This window comes from Quercus lobata, chromosome 4, assembly GCF_001633185.2.
Source record: "Quercus lobata isolate SW786 chromosome 4, ValleyOak3.0 Primary Assembly, whole genome shotgun sequence".
In the NCBI taxonomy this organism is placed as follows: Eukaryota; Viridiplantae; Streptophyta; class Magnoliopsida; order Fagales; family Fagaceae; genus Quercus; species Quercus lobata.
The window spans coordinates 60,382,915-60,407,275 of record NC_044907.1 but is presented as its reverse complement, the minus strand read 5'-3'; the positions used below and the strand labels follow the sequence as shown (position 1 = coordinate 60,407,275).

At 33.4% G+C, this 24,361-nt stretch overlaps 1 pseudogene across 1 annotated transcript; it reads right to left on the bottom strand.

Moving 5' to 3' along the window:
- Nucleotides 1-14,060: 14,060 nt before the first annotated feature.
- Nucleotides 14,061-23,568, bottom strand: LOC115987861 (annotated as a pseudogene). Its single transcript, XR_004091239.1, has 4 exons — nt 23,550-23,568; nt 18,544-18,645; nt 18,287-18,427; nt 14,061-14,288 (listed from the first exon to the last, which is right to left on the bottom strand). The product of XR_004091239.1 is annotated as a selenoprotein K-like (transcript).
- Between the last annotated feature and the right edge of the window lie 793 nt (nt 23,569-24,361).

Here is a 24,361-nt window from a genome sequence, read left to right as displayed (position 1 = left end):
AATTCAAACTAAAAATTATTTTCTATAAAACGGAAAGGGGGGAAAAAAAAAACAAAGCTGAGGGTAAAAAATAAAATTAACGCTTAAAAAAATAAAATAAAAATCAAAACTATTGAAAAAAAATTAAAAGAAAGAAAGAAAGAAAAAGAGAAACGAATTGCACCAAAAAATTAATAATAAAAATAACTACCGGTAGAAAAAGTTGTCAACATTGGCAAGCAAAAGAAAAAAATAAAATAAACAAGACAAAATGAAGCAGTTGACAGCGGGTATTGGTAGTAGTTGGTTAGTGAGCGGTGGGCATTTTAGTTCAAAATTTTGCACCCTATTTTCATTCTCATTTTCTCCTCATTTTGAAGAAATTAAGTTTTGGTGAGTTCAGAGATAAAACAGTCGGACTCCACCATTTTTCTCTCCTCCTCCCTCTCCCAACCAAACACCCCTCTCATCTATTTTCTCTCCTATTTTTTACTCTTTTTTTTTTCATCCTCCCCAAAATCATTCCAACCAAAAGAACGATGAAGCATGATACAAAACAATAATAATTCTAAAGACCCCATTCTTTACAATATAATTTTCACAACTATCTTATGTGACTAATTGTAAGTGGTGTAGAAAAAAAAAGTTAGTAAGTTTATGTAAAAATGAAAATGACAACTAATTACAATCAACATAGGATAGTTGTGGAAAATAATGTAACCCTCAAATAATTAAAAAAAAAAATAGGAAGTTACTAATTATTATATAAAAGTTCGTGTTATATAAACATTTTTTTTGATTATTATATAGACTTGTCACTTGAAGGATGTACACGGAGCTAGGATTTGATCTTATGGGAGCTCAGAATATGAACAAAAAATTTCACCATTTAATAATGAGAATTATACAAAGAATCAACATTAAGTTAATATTTGAAAATTAAATGTATAGTCTATTCAATGTTAACAAAAGAATAAAAGAAAACATACAATAATTGTTACTTAATATATTTAAAGTGAATCATCCATTAAGGTGCAATAAATTTTGCAACAATTTTGCTTGACCTGGTGCATAATTCCAAAAGTAATACTAGAGATACAAACTTTTTTACAAAATTTTTTACAATATGCTGATGTGGTGAGTGATTATCGGTAAATGAAAAAATGATATTAATGATGAGCCTAAATGAAAACCAATAAGAAGTTAGTCACATTAATAATTTGTAAAAATGTTGTAAAATAGTTTGTAGCTGTAGTATTATTCTAATTCCAAACCCAAAAATTAAAAAAACATATTAAAAAATCATTTTTGAGAACCAAAAAAATAAACAATTGATGATTACAACGATGAGAGAAAAATACAACCATGAGAAATGCAAAAACCAAACAACTTGACATAAAAACGGTGCATTTTTAATTCACTCTATCAAAATACTCAACATTATGTTTTACTCATTAAATTTACACTGAAAATACTTTTTTTCAAAAATAATTGTTCCCCCTTATTATATTAACACTCAAACATATAAACATGGTATTTCTTTTTTCCTATTCTTATAATTGAAATTAGCAAATTAAGTAGGGAAAAAAAGAAGAAGAAGAATCTCATTGGTTTTTTTTTTTTTTTTATCATATACTACTACATTTTTTAATTATATGTTAAGCGCATGGCTCCAGTGCATTGCGTGAAAATATTATTGATAACTAAATGAGATCATACAATAAAATGTAAAAAGTTAATCTCATTTTAATTGTTTGACTAAATAAAATGATATGTGACATTAGATACTTTACTTGTTCAAGATTTTAAAATCAAAATGGGTCGAGAAAAACTGCTCAATTTCATTGGTAGCCTTTTATAGGGGAATTATACTTTACTACCTTAAATTACACCACATATTACATTTTACATCTAAACTATTTGACTGCACATTTTACACTGAACTATTACTCTTGTTACATTTTGCACTCCAAAGTTAATTTTCCTGTTATGTTATATGGAAATTTTGAGCACATAACTTGCACATGTATATTATTTAAGTGGCACAAAGTTAAAAAAATATTTCTTAAAAAAAAAATATTTCTTTCCAATCAATTAAAAAAAAAAAATTTCTTTATTTTTTATCCAGCTCTCTCCCCCTCTCATGTGCGTGCGTAGCAGCTTCTCTTCCCAAATCAAAATCATCAACAGTACCACTACTGCTCCACCACTGCAACGAAAGGCCGACTTGAACACTTGAATATAAATGGTTGAATGGCCTTTACAAGAACCATTGAACATGTCCTTGAGGAAAAGTGAAAAACAACTTTTCCTTAACAGTTAATACGCGGCTCTGTAAATTCCACGAGATTGCCAATTTAATGGCATTGGATCTTTAATTAATATTAACTTGGAAGCCATATATCTGCAAAAAAAGAGTGCAGACTTTTCCTTGAACTTAATTATAATATTCAATAACAAGACATAATTTCAAATGCTCATAGACCTTTTCCCTTCGCAAATTAACCAAGATCTTACTTGATGAGAACCAACAAGCATTAAAGAATCCATTGTATGTTCCAATTGAGCCTATTATTAGAGTAAGATCCAAGAAGATCAAAGAAGCATTTAATGGACTGATTCAAAAGATTTGGCCTGATTCTAACACAAGATATTCCAAGTTTGGCCCAAAAGAAAATGAAGGCATAATAAATTTAATCCAAGCTATTGAAAGCTGATTTGGTTTAATTGGGCGTGATTTATGGTGTGGATTAATGGCTGATTAATTTTCCAGCTCCATACCAATTAATAGATATTTTTCCTATTTTGGAGCTACTAATTTCAGACCAAATCCGTCTTAATTTTAGGCTTCTATTATTTAGAACGTTTTTAGCTATTTTCCTATTTTGGAGATGCTAATTTCAGACCAAATCAACTTTAATTTAGGCTTTTATTATTTAGTACGTTTTTTATATTTTTCCTCCTTTTTGTCATGTCTTATAAATTGCATGCACTCATTGTAATGGAGGATTATTGAATAAAGATTAGAAAAAACGTGAGGTTTTGCTTCTTCTTTTGGTTCTTCAAGAGCTGTGAACTTATCAGGGATTCTTCCTTGTGACGTTCAAATTTTATACCTTCGATTCGTAATTCTATTATAATCATTGGGTCGAGGTTTGTTACTTATACATTTGATTTGCGTTTCATTTATAAACGTTGAGTCAGGGTTTCCATCAAAATCTGAATTTTAGCTTTGTTGGGCAAGTATTCCAATACTATTTGTTGGGTCTCAAAGCATGTCAATTGATGTTCTTATCATTTGGTATTAGAGCACAGGTTCTAAAATCAGTTTTACTATCCCTTTATCTTTTGTTTCTTGTTATCATCCCATCTTGTTCCTTTTGTGTTCTTTATTCCTTGTTCTTATTTTGTGACGTGCACTAAGTTAAAATCGTGCACCAAGTTCAAAAAAAAAAAAAAAAGCGTTAAAAAAAAGTAAAAAAAAAAAAGAGACTTCAAAAAAGAAATAGAAAATAGAAAAAATATTGTTTGTAGTTTCAGTTTTCTAAGACCAAAATATTGTCTTCTTTTATCCTCTTCCTTTGATTTATTTTGTTTGTAATATTTTCTTGCTGTCGGTATTAGTTTAAATACTACAAGTTGAATTTCTTGATCAAGTTTATTAATTTAATGAAGAACCGAAAAGGGAAAGCTGCGAGTGGAAAAAGGCAAGAGAGTGTGAGACTAATATCGGGAAAAAGCCAATTCTGAGTGAAACACAAGTGTGAGTGACATAATTTGAGTGCAAACACGTGAGGGAGTGTTGTGAGAAATTATTTCTAACATTTCTCTATAGTTTCAAAAGTATGTCTTCTAGGGGAAAAACATCAAATAGGGAAGGAGGGGAGGAATCATCCTTCATGTTGCAAGCTATGCAACAACAGTTTGAGCACATGAATGTGGTGTTTAATGAGATTCGGGATTGGATGGATAGGCAAGATGCTGTTATTGCTACTTTGCATGAAGAGCGCCCCGAAAGAGCCCTTAATACTAAAAGGCAGGAAAGGCGTGCCCGTGTGGATGATTCTGATGACGACCATGAGGTTAAGTTCGAAGATGAAGATGATCAAGCTTCATTGAACAATAAGGGCAGGCTTATGCCAAAGGGAGAAAGGCGTGGTAGAGGTTTTTGAAAAGATCTGAGATGGCAAGATGGGACTGACAGAAACCTAGGAAATATCAAAATGAAGATACCATCACTCCAAGGGAAAAAAGATCCTGAAGCATACTTGGAATGGGAGAAAAAGGTGGAGTTGATCGTTGAGTGCCACAACTACTCTGAGGATGAAAGTTCAAATAGTGTAAAAACACCCTTGAACGTTTAGACCCCCAAATTACAACTTAACCAATTCAAGCATTATGTCAAACAACTAGTGTGCGGAAAATTAACATAAGTTATAATATGGAATTGGAAAAATTATCTAAGCCAAATTAAAATCACAACCCACAACAGATAATAAAAGGCAAAAATAAAAGGGAAGGAAGATACAAACACAAAGACAACACGCGATGTGTTATCGAAGAGGAAACCGAAATCCTCGGCATAAAACCTCTCCGCCGCCCTCCAAGCGGTAAACAATCCACTAGAAAATGTAGTTGGGATACACGGACAACAATAGACTCTCCAAGCCTAATCTACCCAATGCACCTAAGCCCTCCAAGCTTCTTGCTCCAACGAGGTTGCGCCGAACCTTTTTCTTTTCTAGCTTCCCGGATTCCGCTACTAGACCATAGCATCAACCAATGAAGATTGGTTTCTTCCTAACTGCTTCTCAGAACACCAAACAACCCTCTCACAGTAATGGATATGGTGAGAACAAGGTTTTGGTAAAAAGCCTCTCAAGGGTTTGGCAATGGAGAGGAAGAGAGTTGAGGAATTTGAAGAGGCACTTATGTAAAGATTGTAGATGAATCAATCTTGTTTTACTCTAGGGTTTCTCTCTCAAAATTCTATCTGGAAGCTCTCTTTCTTTTGTGGGTATAAGGGGTATATATACTAGGGTAAGAAAGGAATGTGAAACGTCAGGTTTTTCAAAACAAGGCTGGCTCGCGGCTTGTCCTCGCGACTTGACTGAGTCGCGAGATCCAGTCGCGAGATAACCGTATGGCCAGTTGTCCTGTTTTGTCCTGTAGTGCTCTAGCTAGCATGACTGTTCACCTTCTGGCATGCTTGGCATGTGTGCTGCGTCTGGCGGCTTGCAGCCGCGAGTCACCCGCGAGGCTAAGCCACGAGTCTCTGTTTTCTTGCACACTCTTGAGCAAACATCACTCTATCTCACTCACTACCCTTACAACAAGCCCACCTAAATACAGGGTTACTAAATGCTGAAATACAAGCAAATTTGGCACGAAATAAAGCCAATTAGATGGTTGAATAAATTCAACCTTACAGAGGAAAAAAAGTAAAACTCGCTGTCATTGAGTTTACTGACTATGCTATTATATGGTGGGATCAACTTATGATGAACAAAAGGAGAATCCTTTAGAGGCTTATTGAGACTTGGGAAGAAATGAAGGCCAGCATAAGGAGGCGGGTTGTCCCTAGTCATTACTATAAGGACTTATATCAGAAATTACAGAGTCTTACTCAAGGCTATAGGAGTGTGGATGACTACCACAAGTAGATGGAGATTTCCATGATTCGGGCTAATCTAGAGGAGGATAGAGAAGCTACCATGGCGAGGTTTTTGAATGGGTTGAATTGGGACACTGCCAACGTAGTGGAGTTGCAACACTATGTGGAGTTGGAAGACATGGTGCACATGGCAATAAAGGTGGAATGATAGCTTAAAAAGAAAGGAACTCGGTCATTTCAAAATTCGGACTCCTCTGCTTCATGGAGGTCGAATGGGAGGAAAGACAAATTGGCTGTTTTTAAGTCCAAAACTGAACCACCAAAAAGGAGAGATGAAGTTCTTAGTGTTAACAAAGGTAAAAATGAATCCCAAACTCATAATCGTGATATTAAGTGTTTTCATTGTTTGAGAGTAGGTCATATAGCATCACAATGCCCAAATAAGAGGACCATGATCACACATGTTGATGGAGAGGTGGAAACTGAAAGTGAGGGTGATGATGACTAGATTCCATCACTTGAGGATGCTTGTGACGATGATGTGGAAAATCCAGTGGAGAGCGAGTCACTTGTGACTAGTCGTGCTTTAAGTGCCCAAGTCAAAATGGAACAGTAAAGGGAGAACATTTTTCATACTAGACACCACATTAACAACAAGGTATGTAGTATGATAATTGATGGGGCAAAGTTGTACTAATGTGGCTCTAGCACTACTTTAGTTGAAAATTTGAATTTACCTACCATGAAATACCTTAAACCATATAAATTGCAGTGGTTGAATGATTGTGGGAGGTTATGGTAAATAAGCAAGTGCTGGTTTCTTTTTCAATTACGAGTTACAAGGATGAAGTACTACATAATTTTGTTCCAATGTATGTGGGTCACATTTTATTGGGCAGACTATGGCAGTTTGATAGGAAGGTCAATCATGACGGGTTCAAGAATAGGCATTCTTTCATAAAAGACAATAAAACCATTATTCTTGTATCGATGACTCCAATACAAGTGTATGAAGATCAAATGAAATTGAAAAGAAAGAATGAGTGGAAAAAAAAAAGGTCAAACCGAGAGTTCAAAAAAAGATGATGAGAAAGAGAGTGAAAGGAAAGAAGAGAGTGAATTGAAAAAGAGTGAAATGAAAAAAAAAAAAAAGTGAAAAGAAAAAGAGAGTGAATAAAATGAGAGAAAAAAGAAAAAAAACAAGCGAGTTTTTATGCTAAGGTGAGTGATGTCAAGAGTGCTTTTTATACAAATCAGCTTATATTTGTACTATTGTACAAAGAGGCATGTTTTAATACTAATGAACCTGACGAATCTTTGCCTAGTGTTGTTGTCACTTTGTTGCAGGAATATGAGGATGTGTTTTCTAACGATGTGCTTAGTGAATTGCCACCTATTAGAGGAATAGAGCATCAAATTGATTTTGTGCCAAGTGCAACAATTCTTAATCGACCAGCCTATAGGAGTAATCTAAAGGAGACAAAGGAACTTCAAAGGCAAATTGAGGAGTTGTTGACCAAAGGACACGTGAGAGAGAGCATGAGTCCGTGTGCGGTGCCGGTGCTACTTGTGTCTAAGAAGGATGGAACTTGGAGAATGTGTGTTGATTGCAGGGCTATCAACAATATTACGGTAAAGTATAGACATCCATCCCTAGGCTAGATGATATGTTGGATGACTTGCATGGGTCATGTATTTTCACAAAAATTGATTTGAAAAGTGGGAATCATCCAATTAGGATAAAAGAGGGTGATGAATGGAAAACTGCCTTTAGAACTAAATATGGATTGTATGAGTGGTTGGTAATGTCTTTTGGTCTAACTAATGCACCAAGTACATTCATGAGGTTAATGAATCATGCATTGTGTGCGTTTATAAGAAGATTTGTTGTGGTCTATTTTGATGATATTTTGGTGTATAGCAAGAACTTAGATGAGCATATCGATCATTCCCATTGTGTGCTCGCTATTTTGAGAAAAGAAAAACTATATGCCAATTAAAAAAAAAAAAAGTTCATTTTTCATAGACAAAGTTGTGTTTCTTGGTTATGTTGTTAGCACGAAAGGAATTGAGGTGGATGAGGAAAATGTGAAGGCTATCTAGGAATGGCACACACTAAAGCCAATCACCGAGGTAAGAAGTTTTCATGGTTTGGCTAGTTTTTATCGCCAATTTGTTAAAGATTTCAGTACACTAGTCAGACCACTCACTGAAATTATTAAAAAAATCTGTGAGTTTTAAATGGGGTACTAAGCAAGATCATGCATTTGTTGAAATCAAAGAAAGGTTTTATGGTGCTCCTTTATTAGCATTACCTGATTTTTCTAAAACTTTTGAAATTGAGTGTGATGCCTCAAGAATAGGTATTGGAACTGTTTTGATGCAGGAGAAGCAACCAATAGCCTATTTTAGTGAAAAGCTAAATGGTGTAGCTTTGAACTAGCCAACATATGACAATGAGCTTTATGCACTGGTGAGAGCATTGGAGACTTGGCAACTTTACCTTTGGCTGAAAGAATTTGTCATACATATCGACCATAAGTCCTTGAAGCACTTGAAAGGACAAGGTAAGTTGAATAGAAGACATGCCAAGTGGGTGGAATTCATTGAGACCTTTTCTTATGTAATCAAATACAAATAAGGTAAGGAAAATATTGTGACTGATGCATTGTCAAGAAAGTATGCCCTTGTCTCTACTTTAAATGTAAAGTTATTGGGATTTGAATATGTTAAGGAATTGTATGCTAATGATGATGACTTTGCTAATGTGTATGGAGCATGTGAGAAGATAGCGTTTGGTAAATTCTATAGACTAGATGGGTACTTGTTTAGAGAGAATAGACTTTGTGTACCTAATAGTTCTATGTGTGAGGTTCTTATGCGTGAAGCACATGGAGGTGGTTTAATGGGTCATTTTGGTGTAAGCAAGACTTTAGACGTGTTACATGAACAATTTTTTTTGCCAAAGATGAAACGTGATGTGGAGAGAGTTTATGCTAGATGCATTACCTGTAGGTAGGCCAAATCTAGAGTCTTACTACATGGATTATACACTCCTTTGCCCGTACCTAGTGCACTTTGGGTTGATATTTCTATGGATTTTGTTTTGGGTTTGCCTAGGTTAAGGAAAGGTAAGGATTCAATTTTTGAAGTTGTTGATAGGTTTTAAAAGATGGCACATTTCATATCTTGTCATAAAACTAATGATGCAACCCACATCGCTGATTTGTTCTTTAGAAAGATAGTAGGGCTCCATGGTGTTCCTAGGAGTATTGTGTCTGATCATGATGTTAAGTTCCTTAACTATTTTTGAAAAGTCTTGTGGGGAAAGTTGGGGACTAAATTATTGTTTACGACTACTTGTCACCCCTAAACGGATGGACAAATTGAGGCAGTGAATAGAACTTTATCTACTTTGTTGTGTATTATAATTCAGAAAAACTTGAAAAATTGGGAGGATTGTTTGTCATTCATTGAGTTTGCATATAATCGGAGTGTTCATTCTTCTACTAATTTTTCACCATTTGAGATTGTTTATGGTTTTAATCCACTAACTCCTTTGGATTTGCCACCTTTGCCAGTTAATGAAATGACTAGTTTGGATGGTCAAAAGAAGGCTGAGATGGTGAAGAAACTCCATGAAAGTGTACGGCAACATATAGAAAAGAAAAATGAGCAATATGGGACCAAAGCCAACAAGGGTTGTCGACAAGTCCTCTTTGAACCAAGTGATTGGGTTTGGGTGCATAGGAGAAAGGAATGATTTCTAGCCCGTAGGCAATCTAAGATACATCCTAGAGGGGTGATGGAAATATGCATATACGCAGCGGAAAAATAACGGATCTACTTCATTCATTATTGATAATATGTTTTATGTAAATTTTAGAATATAAAAATAAGAGAGTGTACCTTGGTGTGGTGAAATTTAAAAACCAAAGATTAGAAGTTCTTGAGAACACCTTTAATCTTCACTCCAATTCCACTAACGCCCAAGAAGTCTGGTCTCTCAATCAATTTTTATGAATTTTTTCAAAGGAGAATGAGAGAGTGTCCAACACTCACATACATCATTTCATTTTCTTACAAAAATTTTGTATGTTTCTCTCTTTATAACTGATTATCTAATTGGGCTAGCCTTTTGGGCCTTTCCAATTGGGCTTTAATACGTGGCTTGGAGTGGGACCAAAAGGGAATAAATAAGACACTAACTTCAATGGGTTTTGTGCTTTTTTGTTAACTCTTGACAAGTCCAATGTTACCATTAATTATATTTAATACCACTATATAAATATAATTGCACTCTAGGCCTTATTAATAAATTATATCTCAAGACTTTATTGTACATGCAACCCCTTCATAAAATATTCGTAATAATACAAAATCATGAATGTAGACTGCCACTTTGTAAATTACTACATCTTAATCCTTGAGTACCCGGTTTAATTCTTTAAGTTATTCATCATATATTTATGAAATCCAATTTCATAAATATATACTTTAGTAACTATTTACTAAAGTAGTTAGGCCTAACATTCTGAATAACAAACCCATTAAACTTATCTCAAGGGAATATTTTGTATCTCCGTTAAGAGACTATGAATTCTATCTTGAGAATATATGTTCCATCAACATTAAATGTGGCTGCTCAACATACTGAGGTTTTGACCGTTATTTTAGATCTCATTCTTGATATATCAAAGCAACCTACACCTCATGATCAGGTCCATCATTCTCTCAAGATTAAGAGTTCATGCAAATAGGAGTCGTGAGATTTATTATTCATTTGACAGTCGTTAGGAGAATAATAAATCTCACAGCGGTCCAGTTCAATATGTCTTAACTCTTAAAACATATCAACATATCAACTAGAAGTCACAACTTCCATGATCAAAACAAATCATCTTAGTTAATATGTTATAGTCTTCGTAGATGAAATACCCAATTTTATCACTGATTACGAACTATAATTATGAGTTTACAAAGAACTTGTAATTTATATCTTCTGTAACTTTTCACATAAATCACATACTATGCATCTCATGAACTACATGATAATGTCCAAATATTCATGTTACCATTATTTTAGATAAGAATAAAACAATTTTATCAATTACAATATTAAGTCATACTTAATATCATACATAGTATCATACAATAGGATTTAAGGACACTAATCCTAACAAGGGGATGGTCCATTTCAAGTCCTTACGAGAATTCAATGATAATGCATACAAGTTGGATCTTCTAGGTGAGTATAACATTAGTGCTACATTTAATGTTGCTGATCTTTCTCCTTTTGATGTAGGTGACGATTCGAGGATGAATCCGTTTGAAGAGAGGGAGAATGATGAGAATCAACAAGCATTAAAGGATCCATTGCATGTTTCAATTTGGCCAATTACTAGAGCAAGATCCAAGAAGATCAAAGAAGCACTTAAGGGCTGATTCAAGAGATTTGGGATGATTCTAACACAAGACATTCTAAGCTTGGCCCAAAGGAAGACGAATGCGTAATAAATTTAACCCAAGCTATTGAGGGCTGATTTGGCTTAATTGGGCATGATTTATGGTGGATTAATGGCTGATTGATTTTCCAGCTCCATACCAATTAATAGATATTTTTCATATTCTGGAGCTGCTAATTTCAGACCAAATCCACCTTAATTTTAAGCTTCTATTATTTAGAACGTTTTTTTAGCTATTTTCCTATTTTGGAGATGCTATTTCAGATCAAATCAACTTTAATTTAGGCTTTTATTATTTAGTACATTTTTTTATATTTTTCCTTTTTTCAGTCATGTCTTATAAATAGCATGCACTCATTGTAATGGAGGATTATTGAATAAATATCAGAAGAAAAAAAAAAACGTGGGATTTTGCTTCTTGTTTTGGTTCTTCAAGAACTTTGAGCTTATCATGGATTCTTCTTTGTGACGTTCAAATTTTATACCTTCGGTTCACAATTCTGTTATAATCATTGGGTTGAGGTCTATTACTTATACCTTTGATTTGCGTTTCATTTATAAACGTTGGGTTAGGATTTCTATCAAAATTTGAATTTTAGCTTTCTTGGGCAAATATTCCAATATTATTTGTTGGATCTCAAAGCGTGTCGATTGAAGTTCGCATCATTACCTCTATGTAGTATAACATTTCATAAGTGCTCTGATGGCGAAATTTATCGATATATTTACTTGGGACCATGTTTTGTTCTATTGATGAGGATTTCCATCATCATTATTTTTTTAAAAAAATTGGACCAGCCATCTTGAAATATTTTTTAGTTTAAAGGAGCCAAATAACCAAAATGTCATGGAGGGAGAGCGGTAGTGGAGCAGTGTTGGTGCCATTGATGATTTTGTTTTGGGGATTTAGGGTTTCACAGGTTTTGGTTGGAGAGAGAGAGAGAGAGAGAGGTAAAAATAAAGAACGAAGTTTTTGTTTTTAATTGATTGGGAAAGGGGGGGTTTTGGTCTTTTAACTTTGTGCCACTTAAGTAATACACATATGCGAGTCATGTGATTGAGATTTCCTTCTAACACAACAGTAAAATTAATATCAGGGTGCAAAGTGTAATAAGAGTCATAGTTTATGATACAAAACATGCATTCCAATAATTTAGGATGCAAAGTGTAATTTATGGTATAGTTTAGAGTAGTAAAGTGTAATTTCTCCCAAATTTTAGTTCTTTAAATTAAAAACACACCATAATATTTCTACAACACAATTTTGATAAGTAAATATGATCATACAATAAAATGTAAAAAGTTAATCCCTTTTAATTGTTTGATTAAATAGAATGATATGCAACATTATATACTCTGATTGCTCCAAATTTTGAGTGCTCACAATGAGAACGTCTCTACCCTCTACTTGTTAAAGTATTAGTTTAGTCCATTAAAACCTAATACATTTTGGCTTCTTCCTCTCATTCACACGGAGGGTTGTTCATCAAGTGTGTCATGTTTTTCAACTTATTTAGGTTTTCTCATTGGATATATGCTAGTGATTCTAAAGGTCCGTTCGGATAGAACTTATTTTGTTGAAACTGAAAACACTGTAGCAAAATAATTTTTAAATGTGTGAATAGTACCGCGGGATCCATTTTTAATGAAAAAGTGGCTAAAAAGTGGAGTTTGTGGATTCTGTGAACAGTGCATAGGTGCACTGTCCATGGGAGAAAAGTCAAAATCTGCAGCTGAAAAAAAAAAAAAAAAAAATGCGCAAATAAGAAAACGCAGACACGCAACTTGGATCCAAACCCCACCTAAGTATTGTAGATATGTTGCTCTTTGTTGTGTGGATCATCATTTGTTCAAGTTTTCCCACAGAGGTTTCCACTGCTGCTTCGAAGGATAGATATTGGAATAGGGTGAAAGATGACATGGTGTAGCAAGTCCATTAGAAAATTTTCCTTTCAACTGAATCTTTCAGTTTCCTCCCACTTTACTAATTTTTATTTTTATTTAAAAAAAAACCATCCAATATCCACTCTGTGACCACTCTGTGTTGCCACTCCAATCCCCTCAACCATCACCATTGAAACCCAAAATTACACATCAACGAGTGAGAGATGTACGATGTGGCAACTTAAACTTCTTTAAAAACTAATATATTTGTGGAAAATTTTAAATGAACTCACTGTAAGGATTGAATTACAGAGGAGACATTTGCTTGTTGATACACCTTGTTCTTTGTGCAATGCTATTGATGAAACCGTGCATCATCTATTCATGTTTTGTAGCCTGACTCGAGCTGTGTAGTTAGGACAGAGCTTGCCAGAAGAATTGAGTCTTTAGAACTAAAGTCAATTATTAAGCTGGTTGGAATGAGATTTGAGCATTCCTAACAACTGGTCAGATTTGTCTGTAAATCACAATTTTCAGATAAAAACAGCATATGAAGCTGTTATGCTTATGGTAGTAAATGATGTTTAGTTTGTTAATAGCAGTAAACACGTGCTGTACAAATTCACGGAGGTATGGGGATTAAGGCAAAATACAACCATTGACAGGAGCAAGTTTGAGGTGGTACACCAAACGTGGCAAGGTAAAAAATGGCAGGTTTTAATTTTGATAGAAGCTGGGGCACTAGTAAATCAAAGTGGAAGGGCTCTTGCTTTATTTGTAAAGACTGACAACAGGATCTTAGCAGGCTTTTATAACTAATGACTTTTTCTAAAACTTAAAACTGTATGTCTTGCTTTGAGAGAAGCACTGTATTTGATGCATAAGGGAATAACAATGGTGATGATTCTTTTCAATAAAAATGTAAAATGATGGTTTGTAACTTCTGCTCAGGAGGTGAAAGAATGAATGGACCATAGAAGCTGTGTCCGCTGATCTAGAGTTGCTCATGAGATCCTTCACTGATTTTTGTATAATGAGGATTGATGCTAGAGTTCTAAACGCCCTCTAAGGCTTGTTTACGTAAAGTTAAACAACAACAACAACAACATCATCATCATCAACAACATGGTGGTTTATTTAACGACTTGAGAAACCTTTTTTTTCTTGAGAAATCTATTGACATAACCATATTACACAATTTCAGTTCCTCACTATTTTTTGGGGGTGGGGGTTCCCAATTCCTTACACATTTCAAAGCACACCATTGGAGATCTCACAATATCACAAATGCACAACAGATAACTTGGATGCTTAACCACAGCAAGAACCACATGCGGGTAAGGAACCTGGTGGTATAGAAATGCATTTTTATTAGAAAAACTAGTCACTAACCCGTAATCTTATAAAAGTATAGTTTATATATTAAAACATTTTAATTTTACATGAACTATAATAGTTTTAATAATATTTGAAAAATAAAATAAAAAGTGAAAACTCAAGCCAATTCAAGATAAACCACTGCAATAACAAAGGCAGTCCTCCCATTCATTCTTGCAAGCCAATAGCAACTGCAAGAGCTATCATGAGAGCATTCCATCAGATAGTTTAGAACCAAGTATGCTCCTCCTTTATTTTAATCCTATACATCAGCAATTTGAAGTGAGTTTTCAGCAAGTGGTATCAAGTAAAAATCGTGTTTGCACAAAACCTAAACAGACATCAACAATTTTACCAAGTTTTTTCTCACTTCATAATAATTATGGAACACCTTGCAAGCTTTTAATCACCACTGGCACATCATTGATGTTGAAGTTTATATATGTTCTGCATGTGGTATTAAGTTTTAGGGTTTTATAGATGTGGCAGCCAAATGATACATGGAAAGACTTTTATCACATAATAATGATGCAGCAATCATTATATAAATATATTGTGTGTAGCAACATTTAAAAGGAACAAATAAAAAATAAGTGTAATTGTTTTGAATTAGCCATTCATCTTAATCAGAATTTAACAAACTAAATTTGATAAAATAGTTTTCATATGAATAAAGCTTTATAAAGCTTGAGTATAGTTTCCTCTTATTTCCAAAAGTTTCCACATAATTCATCCAACAAAGTCTACAACTCTTCCCAGACCTTTTTTGGAAAAGTGAATGACTCTTCCCAAACCTTACCAAACCTAGAAGAAAAGAATGAAAGAAAACTTCAAATCAAATAATCATTCAGAGGAACAACTGCAAACAACCATGAAAAATTTATGACTTGAGTTTTTATTCATTGAAATTGAACATTTACATGTTTCCCACCATAAGGTTTTGGATTCTGACTCCAATTCCAAATGCCATGTTGCTTAATGTAAAGTTGTAAACTGTAAGCTTCTCATCTTTTTTAGGAATCCATCACCTCTTCTCAAAGGCATTATCCTAGCACACTAAGCCTTCACCTTCCCTGTTAAACTTTATCCCAAACAACAATATAAAGATGCTTGAATCCCAAACATACTAAATAAAAATCCAAAACTTATCCCTACACTTTCTTATTAACCAAACCAAAATTATTATTAAAACAAAAAATACAAACATGCACATAATGATACAAAAAGAAAGAGTGTTTATAAGAAAACTCAGATAATACCCAATTGTGATAATCAGAGTCCACTGGTAGCCCATGTAAAAAATACTTGTAGTTAATAACAATGCAATGCAATCTACTACATAGATTAAGATCATTCACCCAAAAAAAAAAAAGAAAAATAAAAAAATGCGAAATGGGAAGGGACATAGATAATAAATTTGAACATCTTGATAAATCCTATGAAAATTTCAAAGTAATCTAACTTTCAAATGAAAATTTGCTAGAGCACACATCAAGGAATCTAGGATTTTGAACAATATTGAGTCAAGATCTATAACAATGCACAGAATAGTCCATTAGATTTGTGTAGATAAATCATCAAATTTTAAAAGTATATAATTTGGGTATCCCCAAATTCATCAAAAACACAAAGTTTAAACCACTATTTGCCTATTAGATTCAATAATCAATATATCAGCTTGGATCACAGTGAAGTCTCTCAAAATATGCTTCAAAAATAGATATGGAAGAAAAATAACACAGCTCTACCTTTTCAATTTGCTATTGCTGGAATTTGTAGACAGCTTCTAAACTTTATAGGTTCAGTCCTTCGCTGTGCATGGCAGAAAACAGAAAATAAAAGTCAGTAGTAGGAACGAATCTTAGCTTCCATGGTTATACCAAAATTTAAAATACAAACCTTACCATAACTAACAAATAAAAGTTGTAGATAAACAACGAAGCCAAGGTTGCAGAAGGAGGACACTAGAAAAGAAGCGGGGGTCTACAACCAAACAAAGAATCAAACAAAACCCCTCAAAAATCTAGATGCTGCTCTTAAAGAAGATTCTTATCAAATTTATTATTAAAAAATAAAAAAACATCATTCTTTGATAAAGTACAAATTCTATATACCCATAAAAATTAGATAAAGAAGTAATAAAAACAATGGTAAACTTGAGATGAAATAATAATTAAATTAAACATAAAACATGCACGGGTAAACAATTAGTTTTTATTTCTTTGAAATTGAACCAAAAAATAGAACTGCACATATGTGAGGACAGTGAAAATGATGTCGAATATTATCATGATGAAGAACTTGGAAATTCACAACTACCTTAAATTTAAAGAACAATGATATTTATTTCACAACATTATATTGAATGATTAAAACCCTTAAAAATGAGCGAGGAAGACAAAAAGTTGTGCGGATCAAGAACTGAGAGTAATTTGGTAGAATTGTAGAGTAACGCCTTCTTTCGTATGCAAACATATCTCCAAAGTACAAAGCATCTAATGGAACCATAGAACATGAAAATATATGTTCTTCTCACTAACATACAAATAGCTTAATTAAATTTATGACTAATCAACAACAGCATGGTGTTGAAATTGTTTACCAAAAAAAAGGGGAATATCTAACGATCAAACATATGTATCTAATAATTCTAACCTTAAAGCAACTACAACATGAGAATCTGGTTCAAAGTATTTAAATAGTAACTAAATTTATAAAATGCCCTTTATATATATTTATAGTGATTGTGTGATGCCCCACCAACATTGATAGGGCCTCAGCTATTCCACATATGCTCACTATCCAGGGAGGTCTTCCTAGAATTCCTGTTTTGCACTTCACTAAGCATCTTATTTGCATCTCTCAACCTTAAAAACAAACAGAATGAACAGCATGAATAACATTCTCCAATGAGGGTTTCAATTACAAAAACTCATCAAGATTTACAAAAAAAAAAAAAAAAAAGGAAAAGACAAAACTAAACATTTTATATTAAAAAAAAAAAAAATAGGGCATTAACAAATTAGAAATTCAAAGCATGAAATCAACTACCAAATACCAATTATTATTCAACATCATGAAAGCTATGATGAATTGATAACAGATTTTAAAACTCCTAGTAATGAAGAATGGCAACCCCCCAACACAACAACATTTTTGCCAAAAAATGCATATTGCACATCAAATAGTGTATTATAACTACCACATTGAAATCTGCTGTCAATTCATTCAAGTAAAAAAAAAAAAAAAAAAGGGTCAACTCTCCAAACTGTTAATTTTTTTTCTTAATTTCAAAAACCTCCAAATATAAGAAAGACATTTAATGAAATTCATCATTCACAATGGAGACAATGAATAACCTACATATAAATTTAGGGCAATACAAACATTAAAGGGTTTTTGAGCTAACCATAACATCACTCTCAAAATAAACTTAAAAATCTTTTGCTAATGTCCATATCATAGTAAAACAGAAAACCTTCAAAACCCAAAACCACTGTCACATTCACTTCACAATAAAAACATTCTAGTTGACCATGAATTAGCAGTTTATGAAAACAATACATGAGGTAATATAAAATATAGCCCAATCATGAAACCATAAATCCTAGTTAGGCAAAAAAAAAAAAAAAAAAAAAAAAAAAAGAAGCCATGAAACTGAAACACATGAAAGCAAAACCTATAGGATTGGGAGGCTAAAATCAAAACTGAATACTGTCACCAAGTATATATAATTAACCACAAATCCACATGAGGCTAAAATAATTCAATAAAGTTGAAAAAATAAAGTTGGATTCTCTTTTTTAATAAGTGAGTTTTGGCTCCCAAGGGGAGATTCAAACTAGTGATCTCTTCTTCATAAGATCAACTATCAAGACGTGTGTGCTATCCCTTGATTTTTTTTTTTTTTTTTAAATAAAAAAAAAGTTAATAATCAAAATAAATAAGGTGGGCAAAATTAACTTACTATGGTCCCCTCGAACACTGTCAAGTCCACGAACATTGTCTAATCCACGGGGCGGCCCACGTGGACCACTGCCAGATGATCCACCTCCTGCCCCCCCGGGCCACCACCAGAGCCTTTCCTGTAAGCATCTGACTTCTCCATCTCAGGCATGTAAGCATTAAGAACATAAATTTTTCTAATAGATCAAGTACCAATTTGATAATTCAAAGCTAGTACATATATCATAGTAGAGAAGACGAGGAAAGTCTAAGAATTACCGATAACATAGTCGTAAAAAACACGCGTATGTAGTTAAGAATGGCTCAGAAGAAGTCGGTGATTGTCCTGAGCTTCCATTGATCGCTTGGATTTCACAACACCTGAACAAGTGTGTGCGCCAAATCTTGGTTAAATCTTGCTCATGGTAATAATAAAGAGGAACGAATACATCTACAGTCTTTTCTTTTGGCCTCAACAGGAATTGAGTTTATATTATCAAAAATTAAACTAGAGCAAGACATGTCAAATTTGGTGACACCAGAGGCAATATTCAACCCACAAAAGTATTCAATCAACCATGACACCAAATCACAAAAGCATCTTATAACAATATGCAACAAAAGTTGGTAATTTCAGTCTAACATTACATTGCAGAACACATTTTAGTGATTTCAGCATCCCAATGATCAACTTTTGTAACAGAATAGGTCAAACTGCCCATTGTGACAACATAAAGTAGGGCAGTGGTAGAGAGTTGCATAGGCAAAAGCACACTCAAAAGTGCCAAGCCTTGAGCGCTTTTTGCACCTAAAGCAAAGCACCTTTGGAAAAGCACGCTTATTGCGCATTTTTAATGTGCAAAAAAAGCGAGACTTTTTTATTTTTATTTTTATTTTATTTATCTAATGCCATTTGGGCTCTTGATTTGTCATACAAAGACCAATCATATGGTGTGATACAATAGACAAGGCCACCCCTCAATCCTCATTACAAATTCTAGAAGACATTAAAAATATCTAAGGGACCACAGAGAGTGGTTGACTGGGAGTGCTAGAGCTGCTAGAGTTGAAGAAGAAAGATTCAACATGAGATCAAGTTCTAGTTCACAGCGTAATCTTATTCAAGGAGAGTGAGGCTATTATGATGATGATGATTATGTCACAATTGCCATTCTAGTACCATTTGGTCTTTACCTATTGGGCTTTTATTTTTATTTTTTTAATTCAACTTGAACTTAATTTTGATGATGGCTGAATATATTTTGTAAAGTACAGGAAAACTATGGAAAATGTTGTTTTTGAACTTTATATCATTTGCTGTTCACCTGATTGTCAAATGGCATTTATCAAATAATATTACTACCTCCACCCACATCATTGGTTTAGTTTAGAAAATTCATCTTTTTTAAGAAAACATCATTTAATGAGTTGTCTTTAGGTTAAAAATGTATCAATTTTCTAAACTACCCTCATTAATTTAAATTTTAGTGAAAGAATGGATTGCTATTTTATGTAAAGTAAAGGGTAAGTTTGAAAATTAATTTGTTGACTTTTCAAAGAAGACTACATTTTGACACATCCCAAAATGGAATAAAGGATCAAAAAATTTGAGATGGTTGGAGTAAAAATGAACTTCATCAAGGATCAATGACATCGAAAAAATTTGATTCTAAAACACTTGGAGAGGAAAAACCAATCCATCTATATGATTTAATAAAAAAAAATACATCAATATCATTTTTTTAAAATAATTTTAAAAAACCAAAACATCAATATCACTACTCTAAAAATAGCATTAGTTTATCTAGGGATAGACACAGGTGGGGGCCCAGGCCCCTTGGCCCATTTTTTTTTTAGTAGGTTAATTTTCAAAAAAAAACTTGGACCCCCTTACTTTTAGCTAGGGCCCCTCCAAATTTGTAAACCATTGGCATTAACCCAGCCAGCTAGCCCACGTGCAAAACTCAGCAGTCCAAAACTCAGCTGGCCAGCCCACATGTAAAAAAAAAGGGTAAGTTCAAAAATGTAAACCTAGCATAGAAGACTCCAGTCTCCAAATGGAAAAACAAAAGAAAAAAAGAAAAGAAAACCTAAGGGCTAAGAGGCAAGACAGAGAGAGTGAGGGGTGAGAGACTGAGAGAGACTCTGTCGTTGCCCCCGCCGTGAGTGAAGTCGCCAAAATGCAATGCGAGAGCTTGTTGCTGCTGCCCATGCCATGACGCCGCCACCACACAAGACCCATTTTGCAAACCCACGCGACACGCATCTTGCCATGACGCCGCTGCTGGCTTTGATCTACTCTAGCCTTCACACTCAAGTGTTTAATCTATCCTTCAAAATCTCAGAATCTATGCTTGTGGTGTTTGTGTTTTAGTGAATCTGTGCTTGTGGTGTTTGTGTTTTAGTGAATCTGTGCTTGTGTTATTTATTTATATTTTTTTTTTTGGCTTTTTGGCTTTGTGACTGTGTTTGTGTCTTTGTGAATTGTGACTCTATGTTTGTGACTATCTTTCTTATATGAGAGAGAGAGAGAGAGAGAGTATCTGTGCGGTAGTTGGGCAATAAAATAGGGACAAGTTACAGCAATAGGAAAAGTGATTCAACTTTCAAGGAATAAAAATGGTAAAGTGTTTGTTGGTAGTGTACAATAAAATCATAGTGACAAAAAAAAAAAGAAAAAGAAAAAAAGAAAAGAAAGGCAAAGATAAATCATATAATATAATAAATTGTCACACAAATTTATTAAAATAACAGTGATACACTTGCACCTATTATTAACTCATAATGGTATAACATCTAATTTGAAATTAGATAAATTTATAAATTGAAAATTGAGAAATACTAAATTTATAATTAAATGCATCATGCATATTTCTTGGATTCTAGTATTTTCTTTACTTGAAATTTTTTTTTCTTATCTTCGCCCCCCTAGCTTGAATTCCTAGGTCCGTCCCTGAGTCTATGTCACATCACACTCACCACCTGCTTCACCCCATTATGAAAGTATCAAAATATAGGCAACAATTAAAAGTTCTAATCAATCATCACAAGCATCCTTGAATCATTGTGCAAAACAAATGATGAGATAGAAATATATTAAGATACTTAAGAGTCATGGATCACAAATTTAATTGGTTATAAAGACATAGGAACAAGTTTGCGGACTAAATATACAAACATAATTTTGTTAACTACTATTTAGATTGGAAATTACACACAAAACAGGAAACAGAAGAACATATGCAGGAAGCTAGCTATAACTACTCAAACAACACAACTGAAACAAAGATGTTTACTTTTTCTCAATTAGAAACATTGTTAAAAAGATTGGATCATTGGACCTTTTTTTTTCCTCAATTAGCAGACATTGTTAAAGCTACTGGATCATTGGTCCTTGTCCAAAACACCTTGAAAATTCAAGAATTCTCAAGAAGAAGAAGATTTCAAGCTTAAATCTAAATAGAAAATAAAAAACTAAAGTAGTATTAATATGAAAATTAAAACATAGGTCTTACTTAACTAATGAATAGTATGTGTTGTAGAGCGGGTGAATCAGTGGATCATTTTTTACTGCATTGCGATGTTGCCAATGCTTTGTGGAGGGATGTGCTTCAGATTTTTGGGATCCAATGGGTCATGCCTGAGTTGGTAATGAGCTTATTATTTTGTTGGAGGAATTGATTTGGGAAGCATGGTTTGGATATTTGAAACTTACTTCCAGGCTACTTGATGGGATTGTTTGGATAGAACAAAATTGCCGTTCGTTTGAGAACACTGAAAGCTCCTTGGATCATTAAAAGTATATGCTTCAAAGCCCTCTTTTTGATTGGTCAAGGAGATGGGGTTTCACTGATTTTACATCCACTATTGAGTTTTTAGCTTCTCTTAGACTTCCTATATGATTTTTTTGTACTCTCAGTTCCTTTGTGTTCATCATCATGAACTCACAAAGATTCTATTTGATATGATTAATGAAATTACACCTATTACTTATCATTAAAAAACTACTGAATAATCAGAATTAAGAACAAAGATACAAGCTGAGGCCAAAAAAGGAACCGGTTCAATTAAGTTTGCAAATGTCGACAGTAAGGTTGAAGAAGAGAAAAATAATTGAAATTTAACTAAAAAAAGATATTTCTCTTTCTCTAGTGGGTACAGTGAAGGACTCTTGAGAAACACTCAGAAACTTCTATTGAAAATGATCAGTCACACGCATGAAAAAAGGAGACCCAGAAGGGGAAAAAGAGGGAGAGAGAAAGAGAAAGATGAAAACAGAGAGAAATAAAATCAAATTCCACATGCCTCTCCAATACCCCCAACAAATAAATAGAAAACCATGGCAAAAAAGAACCGCCGTTGGTTTGTGAATGATCTGTTGGTCATTTCCGAACTCAGCTCAATTGCTCATATAGAGATGTGCCTAAACTAGATTTCGGGTCATTATAACTTAATTTAATCAATACAAGAATTAATTTTCTGAGCTTGATTTTGGCTCAAATCAGCCCAAAATCAACCTGATTCATCAAATTTCCCATCTTTAAATCACAAAAATGCAAGAATATCACACGCAACGAAACGAATCCCAAATTGCAAACACCACTTGTTACAACATATCATCAACTAAATAAATCCTGGCACAAGTTCTTCAAAATCAAGTTGCAGCTCATTTCATTGCATGCCAATTCATGTCAGCTCATCAACAAGCCCAGAAATAAAGATAACAAATAATCAAAATTTTAAGAGTGAGGTTGGATTTTTTTTCTTCTTCTTTTTTTGTTTTTTTTTTTTTTTTTTTTTAAATTCAATCTGTTATGCATAATTCTTGGGTTAGTGGTGAAAAAAATCATAATTTTTTTTTTTTTTTTCCAGTTTAGAAAAAATTTATTCAAGGCAAAACCATGTCAAAGTTAAGTTGGAAAATTTTCCCATTGATCCTGAGCTACAGATTAAAATTCAAAATTGTTGCATATCTGCGAAAGGGTCCTATCAAACTTTGTAATTAATTATATATATATATATATGTGTGTGTGTGTGTGTGTGTTTAAAAATTACAAAAAACAAATCTGGGAACAGAGGAACAAAGACATTGAGCAATCCAAACGAGTCAATTCATCAAAAGGCATAATTAATCACAGCAAAACCGAATAATAAAAAGCCCTAATTTCAAAATTCCAAACAAGTAAATTAACGACCAAAAAAGCAAATAATAGTTTCTCAAAGCAATCAGATTTATGAATTAAGCACGAATTAATCAAAGAAAAAGAGAGAGAATGTGAACGAACCTCGTTCAATGTAAGCCATGAGAGAGAGAAATTCTAAATGCTATGTCCATAACATTTTTACAAAATTTGAAGCTATCACTAAAGATTAATTTTTTACCTCAATCATAACAACCAATAACAACCTGCCACTTAGAATTTATTGTAAAAATATTGTGAAAATGTTGTAGACGTATCACTTCTAAGAGTCTTCGCCAAAGTCTGAATAAAGATGAATTTGATTTGTGAGAGAGAGAATTGCGGTGCATATAGGCGACTGACTTGAATTCTACGTTAGTTTTTAGAGAAATGATATATCCACAACATTTTTACAACAAATTCTAAGTGGCAAGTTGTTATTGGTTGTTATTGTTGGGGTTAAAAAGTAATCTTAGTGTTAGGTTCAAATTTGAACCAATAACAACTATCACCTGTAATTTGTTGTGAAAATATTGTAAAAATATTGTGCACGTAGCATCTCTCTAGTCTTTTTGATGACTAGTTTGGATTACGCGTTCTCTTGGTTTTAATTGGCTACTGCAAAAGTCCATTCTAATGTTGAAAGTCTCAATGTCATTTTTTAAGTGGCCTATTCATACGTGCTTTTTTTTTTTTTTTTTTTAATAATATGGGAAAAATAATTCTATATCGGTAAGAATTCAAATAGACTCTTTAGGCAGAGAGACAACGTGCCAATTTACCATATACATCTTTTTCTTTTCTTCTGTTGATCCCCATAAGAAGTCTCTCATTATTTTATCTATTGCATCACAGACCTTGGTGGGAAGAGCATGACATTGCATATAATACTCTGCTGTGGGAGGACTGGGACTCTA